We start from the raw sequence: 19,859 nt of genomic DNA, 5'->3' as shown, positions 1-19,859 counted from the left end.
GAATTTCCAATAGGATTTGCCGTATTTCTGGGAATGTATATGACAGGAAATGAGTAGCATCTTATGATCAGAATAAAACACAGGTCTGACACATGTAGATTGTACTTTGAGGGAGTCTGGAAGGAAGATGTAGGCCGTTTTCGAATTCAGACACTACCGCACTATATGCTACATACTGCAAAGTATGCACTGAATACTGCCTACTGAATGAAGGATTCAGTACGCTGCTCCAGCAGACCGTTCACACAGCAGTGTGCTACAGTGTATCCCAGAATGCATCTCGCACCAAAACGTCAGCGAAAGATGAGATTTAAAAGCAGACTAGAGTGTTTCTCAATCCTGGTCCTCGTGTTCCCTGTCCTGCATGTTTTAGATGTTTCCCTGCACCAACACACCTGATTCTAATTAAAGGTCCTAATTAGCTGTCACCAAGGTCTGCACAACTCTGTTGATGACACAGGTACTTTTATCACGGTGCGCTGAAGCAGGGAAACATCTAAAACATGCAGGAGGACCAGGATTGAGAAACACTGGACTAGAAGCTGTTGTAATTCCAGCTGTAGCGCTGTTAATATGCCACTTTATTACGTTTTAACATCTTTTAACATTCAGGCGTAAAAGTAAGGCGTAGAAATTTGATCCGATGTTTCGGGGATCAAAAGAGCCGCCGGTCCGGCCGCATCAGCAGCTCACGGCCGGAGAACAGACGCGATCGCCGGGTCAACCCACGGCCTCGTCCCGGGGAGAAACCTGCAGCCCTGTGGAGAATTGTCGCCGGCTGAAATAAATCATTTAGGAAATAAATGTTGGTTTAATAGATGAAATCTAACAGTTGTAGCTGTCACGTTAGTTTGTCTGAATATAAAGTGAAGCTTCGTGTTGTTACTAGATGGATATATATATACCACAGACAAATCAGAGGTGTATGACTTATAGCTCAATGGGTTGATTAGCGACTTTCATACAGTGAACCGGGGTTCGATTCCAGTTGGGCTATATTTTGCAAATTTCCCCGATGTGGGACTAATAAAGGATTATCTTATCTTAAATGTTGAAATAGCAGTAAAACCACATTCATTGATGAAATGACATAAGGGATGGAAATGGATTTTAATAAATGTATTGAAATGAACATATCATCTATTGAAGTTAATTTTATTGTATTATTAACAAGTTCTCCTCTCTGTCGAGTCGCTCTCTCTGCATCTATTTATTTCAGCTCCCGGACAAATTCTCTGTCAAAACACAGCAATGAAAAGTAGTTATTTCATGAAAAGACAACGAACTACCGATATATAACGTTGTCATAACACTTAGTTCACTTTTATTTACGGATAACTTAGCTAAGATAACTAACAAAAACCTAACATACTATTAAAAAGCCACAATTTTTAATCGTTGTCCTTACACTAAATTGAATTAAAAAGGTTATATATTAAAGTTACTTACATTTATATTCCTCCTTCTCCCTCTCCACGGTGTAACTAGTCCTTTCTGCCTTCACATCACATCACTGTCCGGTTGCAGCTGTTTTCTCAATAAAGCTTTGAGAAAAAAAAGAAAAAATCGCTGCCCGGCCTAGGCCGCATTGCATTCTGGGATATTGTAAGCGAGGTAGGCTGTTTGAAGCATGCTGCGGATTTTTTTCCAGATCAGTACAACATCCGGGTATTTTTCGCACACTGCAGATTTCCTTCTGTTCACATACAGCATACTACTTACTACACTTTGGCCAAATCAGTGTATACTTGTAGTACAGTATGCGAATTCGAAAACGGCCGTAGTCTAGACGGCTTTTAGCCCCTCTGCTATTTTCCCACGTGTGTCCCGGGTCGCTGTTGTTCACCTTTCTGTAGGCATCATTTAGATTATAATCTTTCAGTAAGTTTTTGACTTCTGAAACATCTATTCCTTTGTCAAGATCAACATTCATATCACCAGCCCAAATTATCACTCTGTTTGTCATGAATATTAGGTCCATTTCTTTGTACAAGTTTTTTCTAGCTTTTGGTTCTGTATTGGCATATGTGTTAATGAGTCTATATTTTATCTCATTCCAGTCTATGTCCACCACAAAAACCCTGCCATGCAAAAGAGAAAAACTGCTTATAATTGTGAGGTCTCTATTCCCGCATAAGATACCCACCCCAGAGGTGTAGAGGCCCCCGACACTCCATCTTGAATCTCCTTTCAGCCACTCTTTTGAAAATTTTGAGATATCATTTGTATCTTTTAGATGAACTTCTTGCAAAAAGCAGACAGTGAAGCGCACAGAAGCTAAGTAAGCAAAAACTGCTGCTCTTTTGTTCTTATTCTGAAGCCCCCTGGCATTTGTAGTAATGATGTCCATTATGTATCTGTTTTATATAGGGCTTTATGGAAGGAAAAGGATTGGGATAATAAAACTAGCGTGATCAAAACGCTTATATTGCTCATCCATCATCATCATCATCTATCATTGGCTGTGGTCACCTGAGACTCTGGCCGTTTTCGAATTCGCATACTGTACTACAAGTATACACTGATTTGGCCAAAGTGTAGTAAGTAGTATGCTGTATGTGAACAGAAGGAAATCTGCAGTGTGCGAAAAATACCCGGATGTTGTACTGATCTGGAACAAAATCCGCAGCATGCTTCAAACAGCCTACCTCGCTTACAATATCCCAGAATGCAATGCGGCCTCGGCCGGGCAGCGATTTTTTCTTTTTTTTCTCAAAGCTTTATTGAGAAAACAGCTGCAATCGGACAGTGATGTGATGTGAAGGCAAAAAGGACTAGTTACACCGTGGAGAGGGAGAAGGAGGAATATAAATGTAAGTAACTTTAATATATAACCTTTTTAATTCAATTTAGTGTAAGGACAACGATTAAAAATTGTGTTTTTTTAATAGTATGTTAGGTTTTTGTTAGTTATCTTAGCTAAGTTATCCGTAAATAAAAGTGAACTAAGTGTTATGACAACGTTATATATCGGTAGTTCGTTGTCTTTTCATGAAATAACTACTTTTCATTGCTGTGTTTTGACAGAGAATTTGTCCGGGAGCTGAAATAAATAGATGCAGAGAGAGCGACTCGACAGAGAGGAGAACTTGTTAATAATAAAATAAAATTAACTTCAATAGACTGATATGTTCATTTCAATACATTTATTAAAATCCATTTCCATCCCTTATGTCATTTCATCAATGAATGTGGTTTTACTGCTATTTCAACATTTAAGATAAGATAATCCTTTATTAGTCCCGCATCGGGGAAATTTGCAAAATATAACCCGACTGGAATCAAACCCCCGTTCGCTGTACGAAAGTCGCTAATCAACCCATTGAGCTATAAGATATACACCTCTGATCTGTCTGTGGTATATATATATCCGTCTAGTAACAACACGAAGCTTCACTTTATATTCAGACAAACTAACGTGACAGCTACAACTGTGAGATTTAATCTATTAAACCAACATTTATTTCCTAAATGATTTATTTCAGCCGGTGACAATTCTCCACAGGGCTGCAGGTTTCTCCCCGGGACGAGGCCGTGGGTTGACCCGGCGATCGCGTCAGTTCTCCGGCCGTGAGCTGCTGATGCGGCCGGACCGGCGGCTCTTTTGATCCCCGAAACATCGGATCAAATTTCTACGCCTTACTTTTACGCCTGAATGTTAAAAGATGTTAAAACGTAATAAAGTGGCATATTAACAGCGCTACAGCTGGAATTACAACAGCTTCTAGTCCAGTGTTTCTCAATCCTGGTCCTCCTGCATGTTTTAGATGTTTCCCTGCTTCAGCGCACCGTGATAAAAGTACGTGTGTCATCAACAGAGTTGTGCAGACCTTGATGACAGGTAATTAGGACCTTTAATTAGAATCAGGTGTGTTGGTGCAGGGAAACATCTAAAACATGCAGGACAGGGGTCCACGAGGACCAGGATTGAGAAACACTCTAGTCTGCTTTTAAATCTCATTTTTCGCTGACGTTTTGGTGCGAGATGCATTCTGGGATACACTGTAGCACACTGCTGTGTGAACGGTCTGCTGGAGCAGCGTACTGAATCCTTCATTCAGTAGGCAGTATTCAGTGCATACTTTGCAGTATGTAGCATATAGTGCGGTAGTGTCTGAATTCGAAAACGACCTCCGTCGGCCCACGTTCCCGTTCTCTGGAATCTGCCAAAACCCCTCCTTGGGTGTCCGCATACCACCAAGGCCCGGCGGCTGATGTCAGTCTCTGAGATGGTATTGGGGGGAAAGGGGGAGAGAGGGGAAAAAAGTTGGGCAAGAGGGGCAGGGGAGGGTCCGTCCTTGCTGTTGCCATCTGGGACGTCCTGGCTGAAGGAAACAGCCAGGACACCACCGGAGGGAAAGACCGTGCTGGCACTGGAAGGTTGGGAATCGTTTTCAGCTGACTCCTCGTCAGCAAAATCGCTCTCTTGTTGCTGGAAGCTGGGGCTGGAGTCAGGTGGCAGCGGTACCGATGTTGGGCCTGGAGACACAGTTTCAGGACTGGTGGTGACTTTCCTCTTCTTGGACTTTTTCTTTTTTTCCACGATTTTCCACTTGTCCGGTTGCTGCTCACCTTTACCTCTTTCATCTTCCTCAGCTGCCGCAGTTCCCTCCATGTTGATCTGGTCCTCACGTCCCACCAATGCTTGTAGTTCCTCTTTTTCCGCCCGCTCTTTGTAAATCTCCTGTATCCAGCTCGATGTTTCTCAGCTTGGGATCTGCCTCCATGTTGCCTTTTGTGGCCCCAGCGTATGAAGGTTTAGGGCAGTCTTTAGCTAGGTGTCCAGGTGAGTCACACAAATGACAGCACTTTTCTTTCTGGCAGTCTTTTGTGTAGTGACCCAACTCTCCACAGTTCCGACATCTGGAGTTTGTACAGGTCTCTGCAGCATGTCCTTCGGTATTGCATCTCCGACAGAATTTCGGCTGTCCTGCATACATAAGGAAACCCCGGTTTCCGCCGATGGTGAAGGCAGATGGGGGGTGGGCAAAGCCATCGTATCCGTTAATGTCTTCTTTTAACTGGACCCGGAACTGTCTCTTTCCAGTCCAAATTCTTTGATCTCTCTTACGCCAGGTAGGACTGTAACATGCCTACCAAGGAAATAGCGTATTGTCTCTTCGCTCACCCAAGGGTTGAACATATGGACTGTCACAATCCGAAAGTTGTTTCTAGACAATGATGAAACATGGAACGCCATCAACGCTGGGCTACCTTGTTGTGCAGCCACCTCACGTGCTTCCTCCATTCGTGTACTTGTGTTAAAAGTCACGTCATAGTATCCGTCTCTGGAGTTTTGCTGCAGACAGAAGATGTCTTCTGGTTTTAGCTTCAATGCGTCGAACAGGACATTTCTTCTAAAGGTAACTCTGCTCAGCATGATGTCTTTGTCCTTTACTTGGAAACGCAGAGCATTCTTGACGTTTAGCCCAAACGTGCTCTCAGCTGATTGGAAAGTGGCCGACGCCGCCATCGCCACCGCCACCTTGGGATCAGGACGTTGCGGTTGTATGCTCTTAGCTCTTAGCCACCTGGCATAAGAGGCAGGTACTTATTGCGTCCCATACAACGCACGACAACAGTAAGTACGTAGCATCTGCTGATAAGAACAGATTTTTTTTCTTTCGAAAAGATTTATTGACACTGGATCATTGGATCATCTCAACATAAGCTTCCAATATTCACATTACACTTTTACAACATACATATCACCATTACATGCAACAATGAAATAAATAAGCAACCTTAAAACCTGTTTTCTAAACAATTGTAAAAGGTAAAAACGATAAAATCCACATTTCCTTAGGTAAAAGGCTTATGGTCCAGTGTGAGTGACTCCGTTCAATGTCCATGTTTAGTCTTTCAAGGAGTGCGTTAGGTAAAAAACTTGTCCAATTCCTTCACTGTACAGAAGCGGGGTGAGTCCCTACCAAGGATGACTCATTCCACCGCCCCAAACAGTAGGTCTCTCGGGTTCCTGTCACAGTGCTCAGAGGGGATCCCCCCCTGCTGCTCCTTCCCACCAGCCTCGCCCGGAGAGCCAGGCCGTTGCTGCTTTGACCTTTCTGTGTGTGGCTCAGGCTCCTTCGTCCGAAAGGGCACAGAGGTGATACTTCCCCGCGGCTGTATCCCAGGCCTGCCGCCTGCAGCCCCGGCCAGTTGGACCGTTGCTGCAGCCATCCGGAGTACAGCCGCGGGGGGAATCTGCTTGTGCTTTCTTACCAGCAAGTTCCTGGAGGTCCACATAGCGTCTTTGATGGCGGTCAGGGCGAGCCACTGCTTGGCAAAATCCCTTCCTTTCAGGCTCGCCCTCTGGCTCACCCCATACAGCACTAGCTGTACTGTTAGGACCTCCCTTGCTGGTAAGTACGGGAATTGCAAGGAGCCGGCCATTGCCCACTGGTCTACGGCAGCGCTGCACTCCCAGAAGAGATGCCTCACCGACTCAGGTGCACCGCAACCTTGTCGGGGGCAGGTAGAGATCGCCGACATTCCTCGGGAATGCATGACGGACCTGACCGGGAGGATCTCATGAGCCACCATCCATGACAGGTCCCGGAGTCTGTTTGGGAGGGCGGAATGGTTCACATTGCGCCAAACTGTGGAGGGCTCGCCGAATGCCAGCCGCCGCACTGGACACACTGGCTCCCGCTCCTGCACAATCGAGATCAGACAACGGTGATTGGTTAAAATACGCAACTCCTGTGTCTCCAAATCAAAATGCTTTAAAAAGGTCTGTATAAAAGAATAGGCTGGTGGTAGGTTAAAAGACACAGGTACTTTCAGATCCGTGGGTAAGATTTTCAGTCTTCTAAGATAAGAGCCCATCCAGAAACGTATCATTGCTGTCGTCTTGGGATTTCCGGATGGGCCAACAGCAGACGCGACATGCATTGTTTCATATCTGCTTCCCAAAAACAGGTAGAGGTCAGGCACTCCTTTTCCTCCTTTGTCTTTGGGTTTCACCATTATAGCTCTCCTCAGTCTCTCCCACTTGGAGCCCCACAGGAAATAAAAGATGGCTCGTTCTAGATCTAAAAGTACCCTCCTGGGTGGGATAAAAACAGAGCTGACAAGTAAAAACAAAGGTATAATCACTGCCTTGATGATTAAAACCTTTCCTTCCATGGTCAGTCCTCTAAGTCCCCAGTATCCTAGTCTCTGTCTCACTTTCCCTACTACGTCCGGCCAATTGGATGCCCCCCCCCCTTCCCTATCAAATTTGATCCCCAGTATTTTTTGGTCAGTCTGGGTAATAGTCAGGGGGAGTCCAGTTGTCTCGGTTGCTGTCCATGGTCCGTAGAACTGGGTTTGGGTCTTATGTCGGTTCAATTTTGACCCAGATGCCCGTCCAAACCAGTCAGTCAAGTCCAGCGTCCTGTTGACAGATAAAAGGTCAGTACATAAAATATTCACGTCGTCCATGTATAAAATACATTTTGTCATGAGACCTCCACTCCCCGGGATTCTCAGTCCATTGATCCATTGGTCCCTTCTCAAGATCTGTGCCAGTGGTTCGATACAGGTAACATAGAGGAGGGCAGATAACGGACAGCCCTGACGGACACCGCAGTTAATGTTGACTGCTTTTGTCAGATGCCCGTTAACAACAAATTTGCTGGTAATACCCCGGTACAGCATTCCCACCCAAGCTACAAACCTGTCTGGGAACCCCATTTTTTGCAGTACCTGGAATAGGTACTGGTGCGAGACCCGATCAAAGGCTTTCTCAAAGTCTAAATTTAAGACTACCAGCCTGATGTTTCTGTCTCTCGCGTAACAGATGGTATCTCGGATCAGTACGAGGCTGTCGGTTATCTTCCTCCCCGGGATGGCAAAGGCTTGATCCGGGTGAATCACATCTTCTAAAAACAAAGACAGACGTGAGGCTAAAAGTTTACTAAAAAGTTTACAGTCAAGATTTAAAAGTGTGATAGGTCTCCAATTCTTCAAGTCAGTTTTGTCCTTATTTTTGTGAAGAAGAGTCACTATCCCTATTCTAAAACTATCGGGGAGTCGGTCAAGTTGCTCAAATTCCATAAAAACAGCAAGTAAATCAGGTGCTAAAATGTCCCAAAAAGTCGAGTAAAATTCAAGAGGAAGTCCATCCTGTCCTGGGGACTTCCCTCTCTTAAAGCTTGCCAGACATTTATTTAACTCTGAGACACTAAAGTCTTGAGTTAAAAGCACATTTTCCTTTACCCTGTTTTGAATGGAATTTAAAACTTCCGTCATGGTGTCTATGTGGATATTTTTTTCTTGGTAGAGGTGTGTGTAAAAGTTTTCAACAACCTCTTTTATTTCTTCTGTGTTTCCACTTGTGCATCCATTTTCCTTTTTTAGTTTTAAAATAGTCCCCCCCTTATTTATAATTTTCCTAAAAAAGTACCTTGTGCACCTTTCCCCTTCCTCAATTTCCCGTTCCTTACTTCTTAAAATGATGCCCTTACTTTTAATTTCTGCTAAAACTGACATCTCTGCTTTTATTTGTTTAATCTCCTCAGTAAAAACTATGCCGTGTTGGTTCAGTTTAAAATAACGCTGTAATCGTTTCTGCAGTCCCATCATGCGTCTATTTTCCTTGTTCTTTTTTTTCTTTCCTGCCTGTCTAAAAAAAGTCTGGGTCCTTCCCTTCACCATTTCCCACCAGTGTGCACGTGTATCGTAAAAGTCTTGAAGGGTCTGCCACTCGCGGTACTGCTCCCTATACTGACTAACCAAATCTTCTTGTTCTAAAAAGGGAGCAGTTGAGCTTCCACAGACCTCTTCCTGATGTCACACCCGGGGAGAGTGGTAGGGTGCAGGATAGCATCAAGTGATCAGAAAAGAAAACAGGGGTCAATCTAGCATCGGTCGGTGGGCAATCCCGTGTAAAAATATAATCAATGCGAGAGGCTCTGGTGCCATCACCACTGAACCAGGTGAAGCCCTCCTCTCTGGGATGCATGGTTTTAAAACAGTCCTGAAGTTTAAAATCCTTGCATATGCCCTGTAATAAAACCGATGTTTTATCCACTTTAAAATCTTCCCCTGCGCCTTTTCTGTCTCTCCTATTTAAAATGCAATTGAAATCTCCTCCCACCACTAAAGGTGTTCTACCCAACATGTGGGACTGCAAGTACTCTAAAATATCATACCGGTCATTTCTTTCGTTAAAACCATAAATATTTAAGAGTTTAAAATCTTGTCCCATAAAAGTCAGTTGTGCTAAAATTGCCCGACCGTCTCTCACCACAGTGCTGCCCTTCACCAGAACATGAGGGTTTTTGATTAAAATGGCCACTCCATCATTCTTATTCTGATTGGATCCACTCCATATTGATGCCCGTGGCCACATCTCCTCCCACTGCTTGTATTGTTTTAAAAACGGTAGGCCACATTCCTGTAATAAAAACACATCGGACTCAAAAGCATTAAGAAAGGACAAGACATTCTGGGCTCTAACTCTCGACTTCACACTTCTAACATTAATAGTTGAGAAGGTGAGTGTCATGAGTATGGTTAAAAGGAGAAAAAACATCAGGTATGAAAGTTTAAAAAGGCTAAAAGCGTGATTTAAAACATTAAATAAGATAAAATGAGGAATCGTTATCCAATTTCATGTGAATTGAGCTCCGCTTTCACTTCTATGGGTGAGAAGTGAAGGGGTCGAGCTCGATTCCCCGCTCGGACTCTGGGCGTTGGCCTCTGCTGTAAGGTACAGTTAAGCTTTGTGTCCCTAGGGGTTGATTGCAGAGCTAATGTTAAAAAAGAGACCTCATTTGGGGAATTGGGGGGGAAAACTCTGTGTTCCTCCACAGAAGAATTGTCTGAGGATATCCCAGCTTTTCCCCTCTTCTCTGAAACAATTGGCGAATCAGAGGACAATTCTGATGCAGGCCTCTTGGTTTGCTGGGCCCCGGGGAGGGGGGCATCATCGCTATCATCCTGTGGTTGGACTTGTCCACATTCTGAACTAGCTCCGCCCTCTGCCTGCATCACCTCATCTTCCTCGGAACCCTCCATTGGTGTGAGTGTTGCAGGCCCCTCCCCTGCTCCCGCCTCACCTGATCCCTCTCCTCCAATCACAGGATTTGGCGGGAGATTTGAATTTTCCTGCCCAGCTTCTTCAATTAGCTCAATTACCGGTTCCTCTCGTCCATTTTGTTTGTCCTTTTCTGTGTCCTTTCCCTTCGCAGCCTTCAGTTTGTTGGCAAAAGATTTTGGGCAATCTCTGAAGAGGTGGTTTGTCTCCCCACAAAGATTGCACTTTCTGCCATTGGTGCACTCCTCAAAGGTGTGCCCAATTTCTCTGCATTTCCCACATACTACCTGCTTACACGCTTCTGCAAGATGCCCATGCTCGCCACACTTGCGGCAAAGCTTGGGCTGACCCTGGTAATAAATATAGCCCCTGTTGTTCCCCAGAACTATCACTGATGGCAGATGTTTCAGGCCTTGAAAGCCCTGGGGGTCTTGCCATTGTTGGATGGGGACCCTCCAGGCACAGTTCCAAATGCCATCCTCATCTCTCACTTTGATAGCCTGGCTTTTAACAGTGCAATATCTCCCCAGCCATAAACAAATGTCATCTGCATTGACAGTTTCATTGAACATTCTGACAATAACCGTTTTCAAGGTATTGTCAGTCAGTTTCTCAACTTCAAATGCATCAAACTGGGGTTTCACATTTTCAAAGCGTGTCCAAAACTCTTTTAGTAGCATGGCAGTACGGAAACTAAGGTCAAAGCCTTTGTTAAAGGGTAGGGTCAAAATGCAATTTAACTGCTCCGGGGTAAAACCCAAGGCTTTCTGGACAAGTCTCCTGGAGAAGTCTAACCTCGACATCTCCAGGAGCTTTCCATCCACAACCTTAAGGTTGAATCGGACACTGTGGTGCCTCCGCATGCCGGCATGGCTAGCCGACATGGTGGAGGCACCACCTGTGAAAAGGCTCAAACGAACTAAAACCTTTAAAAAGAATAAAAGCCCTAAAACAATAGACAATAAAATATACAATAAGTGAATGGAACAAACACTTACCTTTCACCACGACAGTGATTTCCTGGCTGTGAAGATCTAGCAACTATAATCAGTTGAAGCACTTCACATAAGGAACAAAGAAATAGTCTCCCCAATGATAGTAGAAACCAATGCCACAACAGGCAAGGATTCCCACTAACGGCAGGAGGCGATCGCAGTCTTAGCCAAAAGGCCGAGAAGCGATAACTCCAAAGTGTTGCTTGACCGCAGCACCTTCCTGGCACGGCGTGCACTTGTGTCGGTTGCCTTTGTCCCAAACGCCTAGATGGCCGGCTCCCTTTGCAGCTCCGCCCTCTGACACGCACCTGTAGCAGGCTCACCTGAGGAAATGGTTGAAGTGGAAATGAAATAACAAAAAAGGAAAGGAAAGAACTGAAGAACAAGACACAGACAGCAACATCAGCTTGCCCTGAGATTTCAGTGGGCAAACTCAGACTGACCTCTTGGTCACAGCTTTTTCTTTTGCACAGTCTCAAAAAAGCTCGGCCGTTAGACCGAGCCCCCAAAAATATGGTCAACTCATTGACGTCACTCTCCACGGAAGTCTTTAGTAAAAGGCGAAAGACTTGTGCGTTATGAAGAGAAACACGAGCAAGTACGGAAAAGAGCACGGGAGCGGCAGCCTAGGCACGTGAGCCGCGTCACTGTACTCCTGGTGAGCTCTACGGATCCCCGGGGCCACGCCTCTTCGGCCTGACATCGTCCTATTATCGAAGGCCTGGCCGGCCTCAGGCGCAGGACAGAGATTTGCTCCTCCCCCTTCATGACGGTCAGTCGGTGGCACCACCAGGGCCGTATTACACGTTTGTGACGTCGCCTCTTCTTTTTCTTCAAGCTGAAGCTGCAAGGAACAACACCGCCTGAGGCAAGGCTCGGTGCTCCTCAGCTGCTGAGCCACTGCGTTATTTTATTATTTTTTTTACAAGAGAAAGAAAGCGAAGCGTGCACCATTCCCGGCGGCACTGCAGTACCGGGGCGATGCTTGGAGTGAACGGAGCTAGCTCCTTTTTCAACTCCCGCTGCCAAAAATCGGCTTAATATGTTGTCCTCATATAGAGGACATATCAGATATTAAACTGATAAGAACAGATTTTTTCTGTCAGGACGCCATCTAAAACCTCTTTTCTTATCATTTTATTCCATTTTATTTGTTATTTAAGCGTACTTTTAAATTAAATACTTATGATTTGTTATTTACTGTTTAATTGTGTCTTTCCACTTTTAATGTTGATGTAAAGCACTTTGAATGACCTTGTGTTGAATTGTGCTATACAAATAAACTTGCCTTGCCTTGCCTTGCCTCGCCTCGCCTTGCCTTGCCTTGCCTTGCCTTGCCTTGCCTTGCCTTGCCTTGCCTTGCCTTGCCTTGCCTAAAACAGTGAATGTATAAACTACGATGTTGGGATCACGATTGCCCCTACCGTGAGGCAGGAGAACTACCTGCCTCACTGTCCGCCTCTCTGCAGCCGCTTTCCGACTCAAGAAACACGTACAGTGGAGAAGAGGCTTATCGTTTTATTCCATTTTATTTGTTATTTAAGCGTACTCTTAAATTAAATATGATTTGTTATTTACTGTTTAATTGTGTCTTTCCACTTTTAATGTTGATGTAAAGCACTTTGAATGACCTTGTGTTGAATTGTGCTATACAAATAAACTTGCCTTGCCTTGCCTTGCCTAAAACAGTGAATGTATAAACTCCGATGTTGGGATCACGATTGCCCCTACCGTGAGGCAGGAGAACTACGTGCCTCACTGTCCGCCTCTCTGCAGCCGCTTTCCGACTCAAGAAACACTTACAGTGGAGAAAAGCTGTATATTAAATAAACTATGCAAATTCAGTTCATACAGCAAAAGTGTTTGAACACTTTAATAGTTACAATACGGTCTCACTGCCAGCACAGTTAGCCGAGTGGCTGCGCAATCTATGGTGAGGCTCATCTGGCTGTAGCCTCTCTTTTCAATATGTGAACAGTAAACGTCGAATATCAGCCATTTTGAATTTTAAAAAAGACATGTAAAATTGGAGAAGTTAAATGGAAAATAAATTTACAGTCAATTCACTGGATAAACAAAACCTTGAAGACATTTCTTTCATTTTCTATTATTTCTTTGCAGATGACTTTTGAATTGTGGAGTCTCCTAGCTGCCAATTGTCATTGATAACAGACATGATATTTATTGATGAGTTATTTTCTATTCAACATTTGTTCAGGGGAGAGCGCGAACGCAGTCCCCCACTACTACAAACTATGCAGTCGAGATTCCCACATTTGGGGAATTCGCAAAGGTCAGCACAGCCGAAGTGCAATGGCTTAACCTCGCCTTGGGTGAACCACCTTCTTGATCATGGTATCTCCCCTGCCTGGTAAGTATGAGTTGTACACATCTGGGCTTGGGTGGTCCTTACCACACACACCAAACTCACTGACGGTGTCAGGACGCCATCTAAAACCTCTTTTCTTATCGTTTTATTCCATTTTATTTGTTATTTAAGCGTACTTTTAAATTATATACTTATGATTTGTTATTTACTGTTTAATTGTGTCTTTCCACTTTTAATGTTGATGTAAAGCACTTTGAATGACCTTGTGTTGAATTGTGCTATACAAATAAACTTGCCTTGCCTTGCCTTGCCTTGCCTTGCCTAAAACAGTGAATGTATAAACTCCGATGTTGGGATCACGATTGCCCCTACCGTGAGGCAGGAGAACTACGTGCCTCACTGTCCGCCTCTCTGCAGCCGCTTTCCGACTCAAGAAACACTTACAGTGGAGAAAAGCTGTATATTAAATAAACTATGCAAATTCAGTTCATACAGAAAAAGTGTTTGAACACTTTAATAGTTACAATACCGTCTCACTGCCAGCACAGTTAGCCGAGTGGCTGTGCAATCCATGGTGAGGCTCATCTGGCTGTAGCCTCTCTTTTCTATATGTGAACAATAAATGTCGAATATCAGCCATTTTGAATTTTAAAAAAGACATGTAAAATTGGAGAAGTTAAATGGAAAATAACTTTACAGTCAATTCACTGGATAAACAAAACCTTGAAGACATTTCTTTCATTTTACATTATTTTTTTGCAGATGACTTTTGAATTGTGGAGTCTCCTAGCTGCCAATTGTCATTGATAACAGACATGATATTTATTGATGAGTTATTTTCTATTCAACATTTGATCAGGGGAGAGCGCGAACGCAGTCCCCCACTACCACAAATTATGCAGTCGAGATTCCCACATTTGGGGAATTCGCAAAGGTCAGCACAGCCGAAGTGCAATGGCTTAGCCTCGCCTTGGGTGAACCACCTTCTTGATCATGGTATCTCCCCTGCCAGGTAAGTATGAGTTGTACACATCTGGGGCCTTATGTACTAAGAGTGCGGCGCACAAAAAACGTGCGTACGCCACTTTCAACGCTCACGGTCGGATGTACAAAGAATGACGTGAACGTAGAAAGCTGCGGTCCGTCACTCACACATCAAGGCTTTTGTACGCACTTTTCTGAGGTTTTGTCCGTTGGCGACACTCACTGGTGATGCAGTGAAGTGCAGAATATGAGGAAACTTAACGTCAACAATAAGTTCACGACCACGTGAAGGACATGACAGTCCCGACATCACCAGATAAGTTACACAAGAGTGGAGCTGCAACAATCTCACAATCAACCACATGATCTGAACAAACAACTAAAGGCAGGAGCTCAACGATGGAACCTGCAAATCCTGATGGAGCTTTGGCTCCGTTAGAGGAACCTGCTGATGGCAGGATCAGGAGCGAGTCCTCAGGTACCAAACTGATCTACTGGTCCAGGACTAAGACTGAACCATCAGCTGGTTCAGCTACCAAGAGGATCCTCCTGGATCTCTGCCCTGAACTGGACCAGCTGCTCCGGTTCAGACCAACATGATGCTTCAGCTGGAGCTGCTGACAGGTCGGTTATCTGTCTGTCGTCATGACGACCGTATGGGAGGACTACTGGAGATAAAAGCCAGACCCTAAACATCCCATAACTGTGTCTGGACAGAAATACGTTAAAATTAATTTTGAAGCAAAAACCGGTGTTGTGCCAAAAAGTGATTGCCTGCCAGAATCTGATTTCTTCTGATTTGTGGCCGCGGGAGCGCGCACAGCAGCCCGTTGAACGAGAGCGCTACAACGTCAGATTTCAGATTATGAAGCTCAAGAATGAGATCAAGTCATATTTAGGCAGAAACAACCTTTCATTAACTATATTTGGCCTTCAATCAATTTTTGGCAGGTAAAAAGACCCATTTTCAGGGGAGAAATCAGATTCTGGCAGGAAATCACTTTTTGGCACGACACCTGTCTCTCCTCCTGCGGATGCAACACTCCGAGTTACAGCAACCTTGCTCTTTATTTCTCACGTTTGCACCTCGATAATCCCGTCGGCACAAATTGTCTTTATTTCTGCAGCAGAGGAATCAGATCGTAATGCTTCATGTTTTAAATATAAATGTATTTTTTTTTCACATTGTTATACTTATAAGAGAGGTGATCACGGACATCCATAATGTGTAAGACTCAATAAACGTGTACATTGGTCTTAATCCATCAGTATATAATATGCATGACAATAAAGCTGAACGAGGAGCCGTTTTTCATCCACCAAAAATTCTGGTGTCGGTTCTTAAATTACAAACAAGAAAAGCAGGGTGTAATGATTCACTAAAGCTGCCCATAACATTAACAAACCCGTACGATCATAATAAAACCACAACTCTTCACCGAACGCAACGCAAAACAAAGAACACCATATTTTAGGTGTCAAACTGAATCCCAGAAGGGCCGGTGTCCTGCATGTTTTAGATGTTTCACTGCTTTAACACACCTGATTCTAATTAATCATCGTCACCAACTTGTCATCAAAGTCTGGATAGTTCTGTTGATGACACAGTCAGTTGTATCATGGTGCAATGAAGCAGGGAAACATCTAAAACCTGCAGGGACACCGGCCCTCGAGGACTGGAGTCAGACACCCAGCTCAGAGCCGATGTTTTTTTTATTTTATTTGTTTTACCTGTTTTTGCACATTTCTTGTTAGGATGAGCGGTTTTTAATGGATAATTATGTTCATATCATATTCAAACATATATTTGAGGGAGGAGACGGGGCGGAGTGTTGTGCTCCCGCATGTGCGCTCAAATCCACGCTGATTGGGATGTACAGAGAAACCTGCGTGGATTTGGGCGAACGCACAGCTTTGTACATATGAATTTTTGCGGTCTTGTTAATTCCACGCACGGATTCAAGTTGAAATCCACGCACTCTTAGTACATGAGGCCCCTGGGCTTGGGTGGTCCTTACCACACACACCAAACTCACTGACGGTGTCAGGACGCCATCTAAAACCTCTTTTCTTATCATTTTATTCCATTTTATTTGTTATTTAAGCGTACTCTTAAATTAAATATGATTTGTTATTTACTGTTTAATTGTGTCTTTCCACTTTTAATGTTGATGTAAAGCACTTTGAATGACCTTGTGTTGAATTGTGCTATACAAATAAACTTGCCTTGCCTTGCCTTGCTTTGCCTTGCCTAAAACAGTGAATGTATAAACTCCGATGTTGGGATCACGATTGCCCCTACCGTGAGGCAGGAGAACTACGTGCCTCACTGTCCGCCTCTCTGCAGCCGCTTTCCGATTCAAGAAACACGTACAGTGGAGAAAAGCTGTATATTAAATAAACTATGTAAATTCAGTTCATACAGCAAAAGTGTTTGAACACTTTAATAGTTACAATACGGTCTCACTGCCAGCAGTTAGCCGAGTAGTTGCGCAATCCATGGTGAGGCTCATCTGGCTGTAGCCTCTCTTTTCAATATGTGAACAGTAAACGTCGAATTTCAGCCATTTTGAATTTTAAAAAAGACATGTAAAATTGGAGAAGTTAAATGGAAAATAACTTTACAGTCAATTCACTGGATAAACAAAACCTTGAAGACATTTCTTTCATTTTCCATTATTTCTTTGCAGATGACTTTTGAATTGTGGAGTCTCCTAGCTGCCAATTGTCATTGATAACAGACATGATATTTATTGATGAGTTATTTTCTATTCTACATTTGATCAGGGGAGAGCGCGAACGCAGTCCCCCACTACCACAAATTATGCAGTCGAGATTCCCACATTTGGGGAATTCGCAAAGGTCAGCACAGCCGAAGTGCAATGGCTTAGCCTCGCCTTGGGTGAACCACCTTCTTGATCATGGTATCTCCCCTGCCAGGTAAGTATGAGTTGTATACATCTGGGCTTGGGTGGTCCTTACCACACACACCAAACTCACTGACGGTGTCAGGACGCCATCTAAAACCTCTTTTCTTATCATTTTATTCCATTTTATTTGTAATTTAAGCGTACTCTTAAATTAAATATGATTTGTTATTTATTGTTTAATTGTGTCTTTCCACTTTTAATGTTGATGTAAAGCACTTTGAATGACCTTGTGTTGAATTGTGCTATACAAATAAACTTGCCTTGCCTTGCCTTGCCTTGCCTTGCCTTGCCTTGCCTTGCCTTGCCTTGCCTTGCCTTGCCTTGCCTTGCCTTGCCTAAAACAGTGAATGTATAAACTCCGATGTTGGGATCACGATTGCCCCTACCGTGAGGCAGGAGAACTACGTGCCTCACTGTCCGCCTCTCTGCAGCCGCTTTCCGACTCAAGAAACACGTACAGTGGAGAAAAGCTGTATATTAAATAAACTATGTAAATTCAGTTCATACAGCAAAAGTGTTTGAACACTTTAATAGTTACAATACGGTCTCACTGCCAGCACAGTTAGCCGAGTGGTTGCGCAATCCATGGTGAGGCTCATCTGGCTGTAGCCTCTCTTTTCAATATGTGAACAGTAAACGTCGAATTTCAGCCATTTTGAATTTTAAAAAAGACATGTAAAATTGGAGAAGTTAAATGGAAAATAACTTTACAGTCAATTCACTGGATAAATAAAACCTTGAAGACATTTCTTTCATTTTCCATTATTTCTTTGCAGATGACTTTTGAATTGTGGAGTCTCCTAGCTGCCAATTGTCATTGATAACAGACATGATATTTATTGATGAGTTATTTTCTATTCAACATTTGATCAGGGGAGAGCGCGAACGCAGTCCCCCACTACCACAAATTATGCAGTCGAGATTCCCACATTTGGGGAATTCGCAAAGGTCAGCACAGCCGAAGTGCAATGGCTTAGCCTCGCCTTGGGTGAACCACCTTCTTGATCATGGTATCTCCCCTGCCAGGTAAGTATGAGTTGTACACTTCTGGGCTTGGGTGGTCCTTACCACACACACCAAACTCACTGACGGTGTCAGGAAGCCATCTAAAACCTCTTTTCTTATCATTTTATTCCATTTTATTTGTTATTTAAGCGTACTCTTAAATTAAATATGATTTGTTATTTACTGTTTAATTGTGTCTTTCCACTTTTAATGTTGATGTAAAGCACTTTGAATGACCTTGTGTTGAATTGTGCTATACAAATAAACTTGCCTTGCCTTGCCTTGCCTTGCCTTGCCTTGCCTTGCCTTGCCTTGCCTTGCCTTGCCTTGCCTTGCCTTGCCTTGCCTTGCCTTGCCTTGCCTTGCCTTGCCTAAAACAGTGAATGTATGGCCCAATCCCAATCTCCACCCTCGCAGACTCGTAGACTTACGTGCGCGCTCCCGCACCTTGCGTAAGGGCTTAGGGCTGTCCCATTCCTCAAGTGGTTAAGTGCGCGAGGGCTCCCGGCAGCCATTTTGAGCCCTTACTGCCCCCTTCCCGCAAGTCAGCATCCCAGCACACTCTGGGGAAGGGAATTACCCACAGTTCATTGCGTTGTGACATGAAAGGAGGTTACCAGGGAGAATGTAAACAAAACAGGGGGCGGAGGAAAAGGAACCATGTGCGACTGAGAGACGAAAGAAGTTCACCTGTAAATATAAATACATAGCCCACTGGTGATTTAAATTCAGAAACTGTTGTCCCGTGATGATTTTTCAACGGCCCTATTATTTCCTTTACAAACAAGGAGCGACCAACAAACATATTATTTAACTATTGTTCTTTGGTTTAAATATATATATATATATATATATATATATATATATATATATATATATATATATATATATATATATATATATTTCTTTTTTCTTTTTTTTTAGCATGTTCGAAATAAAGTTTTTCATTCACTCATTCATTCATTCAAACGGAGGGAAGAAAACCAAAAAAAGGACAAATGACGTTTTGGACTTTCTTCAAGACTAAAGACAGGAAAAGAGGCTGAGGGAGCTGGATGAAAAGGAGGAGGAGAGGGAAAAGAAGAGGGATGACCAGTTATCTAAGTTAATTGACATTTGTAGGAAGATGGAGGACAAAATGTTGTTTTCTTCATCATTTTTTCATTCATAATTTGAGGTTCAATTTCATTTGTTGTTTATATTAGACCAGTGTTTTTCAATCCTGGTCCTCGTGGGCTCCAGTCCTGCATGTTTTAGATGTTTCCCTGCTTCAGCACACCGTGATAAAAGTACCTGTGTCATCAACAGAGTTGTGCAGACCTTGGTGACAAGCTAATTAGGACCTTTAATTAGAATCAGGTGTGTTGGTGCAGGGAAACATCTAAAACATGCAGGACAGGGGCCCACGAGGACCAGGATTGAGAAGCACTGTATTAGACAAATCCTCAGTTGACCTGCTGGTGTTGAATAAACAAGACTTGCTTTTCTTTAATCTGAGTACAGTGTTTGAATTAAGATTTCCTTTGTTAACAGAAATGCATACATGTAAATACTAGCAAGATAGTTTTAGATCCAACACAAACAAGTCAGGC

At 43.5% G+C, this 19,859-nt stretch overlaps 5 non-coding genes and 1 pseudogene across 5 annotated transcripts; all 6 read right to left on the bottom strand.

The window, feature by feature from the left end:
* Window positions 1-11,501: 11,501 nt before the first annotated feature.
* LOC133442710 (U5 spliceosomal RNA) lies at window positions 11,502-11,617 on the bottom strand. The gene has a single exon (XR_009782636.1). It is a non-coding gene; the product is annotated as a U5 spliceosomal RNA (small nuclear RNA).
* A 342-nt stretch (window positions 11,618-11,959) lies between these two features.
* On the bottom strand, window positions 11,960-12,133 carry LOC133442678 (U2 spliceosomal RNA; annotated as a pseudogene).
* A 1,101-nt stretch (window positions 12,134-13,234) lies between these two features.
* Window positions 13,235-13,398, bottom strand: LOC133442631 (U1 spliceosomal RNA). The gene has a single exon (XR_009782575.1). It is a non-coding gene; the product is annotated as a U1 spliceosomal RNA (small nuclear RNA).
* An 806-nt stretch (window positions 13,399-14,204) lies between these two features.
* LOC133442746 (U1 spliceosomal RNA) lies at window positions 14,205-14,368 on the bottom strand. Its single transcript, XR_009782666.1, has one exon. It is a non-coding gene; the product is annotated as a U1 spliceosomal RNA (small nuclear RNA).
* A 2,748-nt stretch (window positions 14,369-17,116) lies between these two features.
* LOC133442745 (U1 spliceosomal RNA) lies at window positions 17,117-17,280 on the bottom strand. The gene has a single exon (XR_009782665.1). It is a non-coding gene; the product is annotated as a U1 spliceosomal RNA (small nuclear RNA).
* An 852-nt stretch (window positions 17,281-18,132) lies between these two features.
* Window positions 18,133-18,296, bottom strand: LOC133442744 (U1 spliceosomal RNA). The gene has a single exon (XR_009782664.1). It is a non-coding gene; the product is annotated as a U1 spliceosomal RNA (small nuclear RNA).
* Between the last annotated feature and the right edge of the window lie 1,563 nt (window positions 18,297-19,859).

Source organism: Cololabis saira, chromosome 4 (genome assembly GCF_033807715.1).
Source record: "Cololabis saira isolate AMF1-May2022 chromosome 4, fColSai1.1, whole genome shotgun sequence".
NCBI lineage: Eukaryota > Metazoa > Chordata > Actinopteri > Beloniformes > Belonidae > Cololabis > Cololabis saira.
Note: the sequence above shows the minus strand (reverse complement) of the source record. Positions and strands in the feature narration are given on the sequence as shown.